This window comes from Macaca fascicularis, chromosome 10, assembly GCF_037993035.2.
Source record: "Macaca fascicularis isolate 582-1 chromosome 10, T2T-MFA8v1.1".
NCBI classification, from domain to species: Eukaryota; Metazoa; Chordata; class Mammalia; order Primates; family Cercopithecidae; genus Macaca; species Macaca fascicularis.
In genome coordinates this window covers 37,176,801-37,185,000 of record NC_088384.1, presented here as the reverse complement: position 1 = coordinate 37,185,000, position 8,200 = coordinate 37,176,801, and positions in this window count along the sequence as shown.

Below are 8,200 nucleotides of genomic sequence, written 5' to 3'. Positions count from 1 at the left end.
CCCGGTCCCGCTCCGGGAGACCGGCGCGCCGCCCCGTGGGGACGGCTCGCTCCCCAAGGACCAGGCGGCCCCACACCCCGCGCCACGCGAACGCGGTCATCGGCAGCGGTCGCGGCTCGGCACGGGAGCGGGCGGAGAGCCGGCTCACAGCGGGGAGCGGCGTCGCGCGCCAGACGGAGTGCCACGCGCACCCGCCGCTCGCAGCAGCCTTCCCATCCGCTAGGACGTCGGGCCCGGCCCAGCGGGATCCTCCCCCAACTCGGAAGGGGGAGGCGCGGGCCACAGTAGACGACGAGCCGCGCGCTCGGCCCCCACCGCGGGGTCCGGCGGAACCCTCACTGTCCCCCCACCTCATCCCGTCGAGGCGGGGACAGCGGAGGAGGAGGGTTCTCTGCAGGCGAGTCGCTACGGCAGCGCTACCACAACACAGAGAGAGGCGGCGGGCCGGGGGATCCGGTACCCCAAGGCACACCTCTCGGATCGCTAGAGAAGGCTTTCTCACCGAGGGTGGGTCACGCTCCCCACCCGCCAGTCGCCCCTCGTCGGGCCCGCAGAGGCACTCAGGGACGCCTGGGGAAGGGAGGGGGCCTGCGGCGCGAGAAGAAACCTGCGGCAACCTTGAGCGTTTGCGGTCAGGGCAGGGGCCCGGCCGGCGCGCGTGCGCACAGCCCCCAAGGCCCCCCGCCGTCCACCCACCTCCTTTCTGTGAGGCAAGGCGCCTCCAGTTAACCCACACACGACCGATCGGAGGCAGAACGGCAGCCCCTCGGCGGCCGGCCGGCGCACGCGTGGCCGGCCCGAGCCCACCGCAACCGCTCACACGGCCCGCGCTCACCCGCCAGAGGGGAGCACGGGACGTGCGCTCGCCAGACCAGGCGGCGCCCTTCCCCGCGTGGGAGGGGCGCGTCTCACTCAACCGCCTCGACCCGCACAGCCAACGCGCTCCCTCAGGACCCACGCGCGGACACCACGGCGGCGACCGGAGGAGGGGGCGCTGGGGGCGGGAGCGACACACCACCGCTCGGCCTCGGGCACCTGAGAGACAGCCCGGGGCGCTCCAGGAGCACCGCAAAGGCCCAGGCGGAGCCAGCGCTCGTGCAATACCCGAGAGGGCAGCACGGCGGGCCAGCGGGACAGCACCCCCACCGCCGCGGAGGGGGGCGGCCCACGAGGCGACGACCACAAGAGGCGAAAGCGAGGGGTGCCTGCTGCGTCAGAGGACCCCCGCCGACCCACGCCGGACGCCACGAGGCAGGCGGCGGGGTCGGGACAGCGAGGTCGGGCCGGGTTCCGCACCCCAGTGCCTCCCAACGCACCGCCCACAGGCGGGGATGGGAGACGGGGGAAACCCCGCGGGCGGGACGAGAAGAACGGGTCTCATTCACCACGAATGCCCGCCCCTCGCCCGTCGCGGCTCGGTCCCGGCCCGGGAGAGCGTGACATCACCACATCGATCAGGGAAAGCATCCCCGGAGCAGGGTCGGCCGGCCAGCCACAGCCTCCCCAGAGGCCAGCGAGCAGATCAGCCTGGCCATCCCCAGCCCCAGGACAGGGGCGGCAGACAACCCGGCAGAGACGAGGAATGCCTGACACGCACGGCACGGAGCCAGCGGGAGTGGGGTTGTCACGGCCGCCCCAGGTGCCCGCAGCGGGGAGCGCACGGTGGCACGGTAAGCCCGCGCCACCTTCCCCGCCGCCCCCAGGTGGGTCAGAGACCCGGACCCAAGGCGGCACCGGGAGCTGGGACGCTCGGATGCATGAGAGACCGGGCACACGGGCCCCAGCAGGCGGCTCAAGCACGAGCAGGGCCGGCTAGCCGGGTCACCGGGAGGCCGAAGACCCGCGACGCATCCAAGAGACCCAACCTCTCCAGCGACAGGTCGCCAGAGGACAGCGTGTCAGCAATAACCCGGTGGCCCAAAATGCCGGCTCGGAGTGAAACATATACCTCCCCAGGAGACAGGAGGTCGAGTCACCGACCACGCCGCCGGCCCAGGGAACCCGCGACACGGGCATCTGTCCCCAAAATCGCCACCATCGCAGCCAGACACGGAGCACCCAGGGCCCTCTGGTCGACCCCAGGACACACGCCGGAGCAGCGCCGGGCCAGGGACGTCCTCCCGGCCACCCGTGCCACGCAGGGGCCGGCCCGAGTCTCCAGAGCGAGACTCGGAAGCGTTTTCGGCCGTCCCCTCGTACGACCGGGACACACGAGGGACCGAAGGCCGGCCAGGTGTGACCTCTCGGGCCGCACGCGCGCTCAGGGAGCGCTCTCCGACTCCCCACGGGGACTTGCAAACAACAGGTCACGGCAGAGGGACCGCTCCCCGGCACCCGGGGGACGAGGCAGGACGGTCCCCGGCTCCCCACGGGGACTTGGAGAAAAAATTCGGCCGCTGCCTCAGACGGCCAGGATGCGCGCGGGCCCGCGACCGGGCCGGGAAGGGTGTCCCCAGCCTCCCGCCCCAAGCCCGGTGGGTCCCCGCGGGTCGCGGGTCAGGCCTCGGGAGCCGCGGCGTGCTGGTCGACCAACCCCGGCAGCCCCACACCCGGCTCTGGCCCGAAAGCGCAGCGACAACCTCTCCCCACATAAGCCTGCACGCCTGAGCTCTGACTCACAAGTGACGCGCCAGAGCTCTGGCGCGACCGGGACAGCCCGGCTGACGACCGCGGTCTTTCCGGAGCTCTGCCTAGCTCACAGCGGGGACGGTCCCCTCCCTCGGCAGCTGCCACCGCAGCTCCGGAAGCCAAGGGAACGATATAAAAGCGGCCGCCAGATGGAGTCCGACAACCGTCGCGAACGTCACCAAGACAGATCCGGATGGCAGGCCGGCCCGCGGACCGCAAAACCGAAACCGTGAGTCGAGAGACGCTATCCCGAGGCCGAAAACGCAGCCCCTGTACCCCAACCCCACAGAAACGGTCCCCAAACCCTGTCTCTGCATGGACCGCGACACAGTCAGAAGACAACCCACGGCGTGTGGATGTTCGGAGAGGCATCTCGGTGGGAGAAACAACAAGCAAGGACTCGGTCGCGGGTCGTTGAGGACACAGGGAGACACAGAATGCGTAGGCTCTTCCTGAATCCAGACAGAGAAGGAGGGAGGGAGGGAGGGAGGGAGGGAGGGAGGGCGGGCGGGCGGGCGGGCAGGCAGGCAGGAAAACATAAAGAAGGAAACAGAGAAAGAAAGAAAGGAAGGAAAACCTAAAGGAGAGAAAGGAAGAAAAGAGAAGAGAAGAGAAGACAAATATCAATATAAGTACTTACATTTGTATATAGGTATAACATATAAAACTACATTAAAATAGAAAAAAATTTATATGCATACACATGAATAAACAGATAAAAATGAATAAATAAAAAATAAGGTAACATAACATAAGCAAATAGGCCAGGCGCGGTGGCTGACGCCTGTGATCCCAGCACTTTCAGAGGCTGGGGGAGAGAGAGAGAAAAAAAAATGAAAGAAAGAAAGAAAGAAAGAAAGAAAGAAAGAAAGAGAGAGAGAGAAAGAGAGAGAGAAAGAAAGAAAGACAGAAAGAAAGAAGAAAGAGAGAGAGAGAGGGAGAAAGACAGCGAGAAAGAAAGGCGAGAGAAGAAAGAAAAAAAAAAGAAAGAGGAAAGACAGGAAGAAAGACAAAGCAAGAAAGCAAGATAACAAGACAGCAAGAAAGCACGACAGAAAGAGAGAAAGAGACAGAAAGAAAAAGCAAGAAAGCAGCAGAGAGAGAGAGAGAGAGAGAGCGCGCGAGCGCGAGCGAGCGAGCGAGCAATCGAGAGAGAGAGAGAGAGAGAGAGAGAGAGAGAGAGAGAGGAGGAGGAGGCGGCGAGGCGAGGCGAGGCGAGGCGAGGCGAGGCGAGGCGAGGCGAATCTACCTGCTTTCACTACATGTGGGGAGAATCAGGAAAGCCCCCACTAACAACAAGGCCTGAAGTGGAGCTGCCATCTCTGAAATCCGAGCAGAAGAGTCCACACGGGTTAAAGACACGAAGAAAGTCAGGGAAACAACTGCTCAAAGAGAAGAACAATCTGGCCCAGCCAGGGTCTGTCTCCTGAAGTTGTGTGGGCAACGAGGGAGTGGGACGGAGGGAGGGAGTGGGACGGAGGGAGGGAGGGAGGGAGGGCCTCCGAGGCTCGTGTCAAACAATAAATGATAATAAAATAAAAGGAAGTTAAAAAAAAAAATTGCGCATCATTCGTAGCATCACTGACGCCTCGAAAGGCGAGAGGCATGTGTTTATGTCACTGTGGGACTGTTTTCTTTTTTCTTTTTTTTTCTTCTTCCCTCTTTTCCCGGAAACTCACTTTTTAATTATTTCATTTTCCTTTTCTTTTTTTTTTTTAATTTTTAATTTTACTTTCATTTTTACTTTTATTTTTAATTGTTTGAGAGGTTGTCTCCCTCTCTCGCCCAGGCTGGTGTACAGTGGCGCGATCTCGGCTCACTGCAACCTCCGCCTCCCAGGTTCAAGTGATTCTCCTGCCTCAGCTCGGCCTCCCGAGTAGCTGAGATTACAGACGCGCACGACCATGCCCGGCTAATTTTTGGTATTTTGACTAGAGACGGACGGGGTTTCACCATACTGGCCCTGCTGGTCTGACCACCTCGTGATCCAGCGATCCACCACCCTCGGCGTCCCAAAGTGCTGGGATGACAGGCTTGAGCCACCGCGCCGGGCCTAGTTATTCCTTTTATTTTATTTCAAATTTTTAATTGTACGTATGCATGTATGCATGTATGTATGTATGTATGCATGCATGCATGCATGTATCTATCCTTTTTTTTTTTTTTTTTTGAGACGGACAGAGAGAGACAGTGAGAAACAGAGAGAGAGAGAGAGAGAGAGAGAGAGAGAGAGAGACAGACAGACAGAGAGAGAGAGAGAGAAACAGACGGGGGGGAAGAGAGAGAGAGAGAGAGAGAGAGAGAGAGAGAGAGAGACCAACAGACAGAAGGACAGGCAGAGAAAGAGAGTAAGACAGAAGACAGACACAGGGACACAGGGAGAGAGACAAGCGGGGGGGGGGGAGAGAGAGAGAGAGAGAGAGAGAGAGCTCCCAGACATCACGAAGCCGTTTCAATGACATATTCTCTCTGGTCTTTGTCTGGGGATATTCAGTTTTTCACCGTAGGCCTCAAGGGCTCCCAGATGTCCCTTTGGAATCTCTACAAAGAGAGTGTCTCCAACCTGCCTAATCAAAAGAAAGGTGTAACTCTTTAGGATGAGTCCACACATCGCAAAGCAGTTTCTCAAATACATTCTTTCTATTTTTCATCTGGGAATATTCGGTGATTCACCATAGGCCTAAAGGGACTCCCAAAAATCCATTCAGAGAGACTGCCCAAAAAAAGTGTTTCTAACCTGATGAATCCAAAGAATGGTGTATCGCTAAGAGATCAATCTACGCATCACAAATCAATGTGACAGATAGCCTCTCTCTGGTTTTAATCTGTGGATAGTCTGTTTTCCAACGTAGGCCTCAATGGGTTTCCAAATGTCCCCTCACAGATTCTACGGAAAGCGTGTTTCCAACCTCCTGGTTCAAAAGAATTATCCGTTCGAGGTGAATCCACACGTCAAAAAGCAGTTTCACCAGCAGCAGTTTTTCTCCTTTTCCTCTGGGGATGTTCACTTTCACCAGGAGCCACAAAGGGCTCCCAAATGTCCCTTCGAAGATTCTGCAAAGAACTGCTTCCAATCGGCCGCGTGCAGCGGCTCACGCCTGTCATCCCAGCATTTTGGGAGGCAGAGGCGGGTGGATCACCTGAGGTCAGGAGTTCGAGACCAGCCTGGCCAAAACGGTGAAACCCCATCTCTACCAAGAACACAAAAAATTTGCCGGGCTTGGTAGCGGGTGCCTGTAATCCCAACTACTTGGGAGGCTGAGGCAGGAGAATCCCTTCAACTGGAAGGCAGAGGTTGCAGTGAGCCGAGATGGTGTCACTGCACTCCAGCCTGGGGGACAGAGTGAGAGTCTGTCTTAAAAAAAATAAAAATATTAAGAAAAAAATACTACTACAACAACAACAACAACAACAACAACAACAACAACAACAACAGCAACAACAACAAAATGCTTCCAATCTGCTGAATCAACAGAAAGGTTTAACTCAGTAAGAGGAATCTACACATCGCTAAAAAGCAGTTTTACAGATAGCTTCTTGTTAGTTTTTATCTACAGTTTCCTGGTTTTCACCCTAGGCCTCGAATAGCTCCCAAATGTCCTTTTGCAGATTCTACAAAAGGGCCGCTTCCAACCTGGTATATCAAAAGAAAGGTTTCACTCTGTGAGATGAATCCACACACGACAAAGCAGTTTCAGAGACAGCTTCTTTCTAGTTTTTATTTGGGGATATTCGGTTTTTCACACTAGGCCTCAGTGGGCTCCCAAAGGTATACTCGCGGATTCTACAGAAAGAGTGCTTCAAACCTCCTCAATCAAAAATTAGTTGTAATTCGGTGCCATGAATCCACACATCACAAAGCAGTATCATAGAGAGCTTCTTTCTATTTCTCTGGTGGGGATACTCGGTTTTTCACAACAGGCCCCAATGGGCTCCCAAATGTCCATTCTGCTTCCAAACTGCTGAATCCAAAGGCAGTTTTAACTCGGTATGATGAATCCACACGTCACAAAGCTGTTTCATGAAGACCTTCTCTCTCGTTTTTATCTGAAAACATAAGATTTTTTCACCATACGACACAAGGGTCTCCGAAATGTACACAGAGAGATTCAACCAAAAAACCCTTCCAACCTGCTGAGTAAAAAGAAAGGTTTAACTCTGCGAGACGAATACACACACGACAAAAGCAGTTTCACAGAGAAAGGTGTTTTTTTTGTTTGTTTGTTTGCTTGCTTGCTTGCTTGCTTGCTTGCTTGCTTGCTTTTTGGTTTGTTTTCTTGGTTTTTTTTTTTTTTTTTTTGGAGACGCACTTCCGCTCTTGTTGCTCAGACTGGAGCGCAATGGCGCCATCTCGCCTCACTGCGACCTCCGCCTCCCAGGTTCAAGCAATTCTCCTGCCTCCGTTTCCCTTCCCGAGTAGCTGGGATTACAGGCATGTGCCACCACGCCCGGCTAATTTTGTATTTTCAGTAGAGACGGGGTTTCTCCATGTGGGTCAGTCTTGTCTCGAACTGCCGACCTCAGGTGATCTGCCAGCCTCGGCCTCCCAAAGTGCTGGGATGACAGGCGTGAGCCACCGCGCCCGTACAATTGTATTGTATCGTATTGTATTGTATTTACATTGATTGATTGATTGATTCATTGATTGATGCTGCCTGATCAAAGGTCACTCAGGCCCAGTCGTCAAAGTGGCGATTTCCTAGGCAACAAGGAAGGGGGGAGCTTGGAGGTGGGGGCGGGGGCGGTGGAGAAGACACAGTTGCCCCAGGCTGTGCGCAGGCGGCCTGAGCTTCCTTCCTCTGTTGAGGCCTCCATTTTCAGAGTAACAGTGGCCGCTAGGTGATGCCCGACGTCTGCCAATGAGACTGTCAGCCCGGAATGAATTGGGATCGCCTGGAGGGTGAGGCGGGAGGGGGAAGGATGGAGGCCCCCACAGCACAGTGGGTCACCGCGCCCTTCCAGGCGATCCCCACAACTAATCGACCAGGGCCCCTGGGGGCACACAGCCTAAGACCCCAGCCATCGGATCATCTGGAACTTCTGTCCGAAGACGAGAGACGAGAGACCGACTGGAAATTCTCTCGGTCAAGGTCCAAACCTAAAAGAATCACTGACACAGACACCAGGACTAACTAAGACAATTTGTAAAAGTTTCCGTGTTTTGGGTGAATCCGCGTATTTCTGGATCACAAAATTACTGATTTTGAACATTGCGGTTTTTCTACTCCTTACGTGTACGGTCCTGTGATAGACAGACCAGGGGACTCCTCAGCTCAGAGTCCATGAGGCCAGAAGCTGACATCCTAAATTTCTATGTAGAATGAATTTCAGCAAGCCAGCCAAACACTCTGCCGTAAAACTGTCCGGAAGACAAGCGGTGGTGTTTCGGGGGCGGACTGGGGGGGGAGGGGGGGGGGAGCCGGGTGCGGTACGCTCACGCCTGTCATCCCCGCACTTTGGGAGGCCGAGGGCAGGCGGATCCCTCGAGATGGTGGCCATTGCACTCCAGCGTGGGCAACAAGAGCGAAAACTCCGTCCAAAACAAGAACAACAACAGAAACGTTAAGTGCCG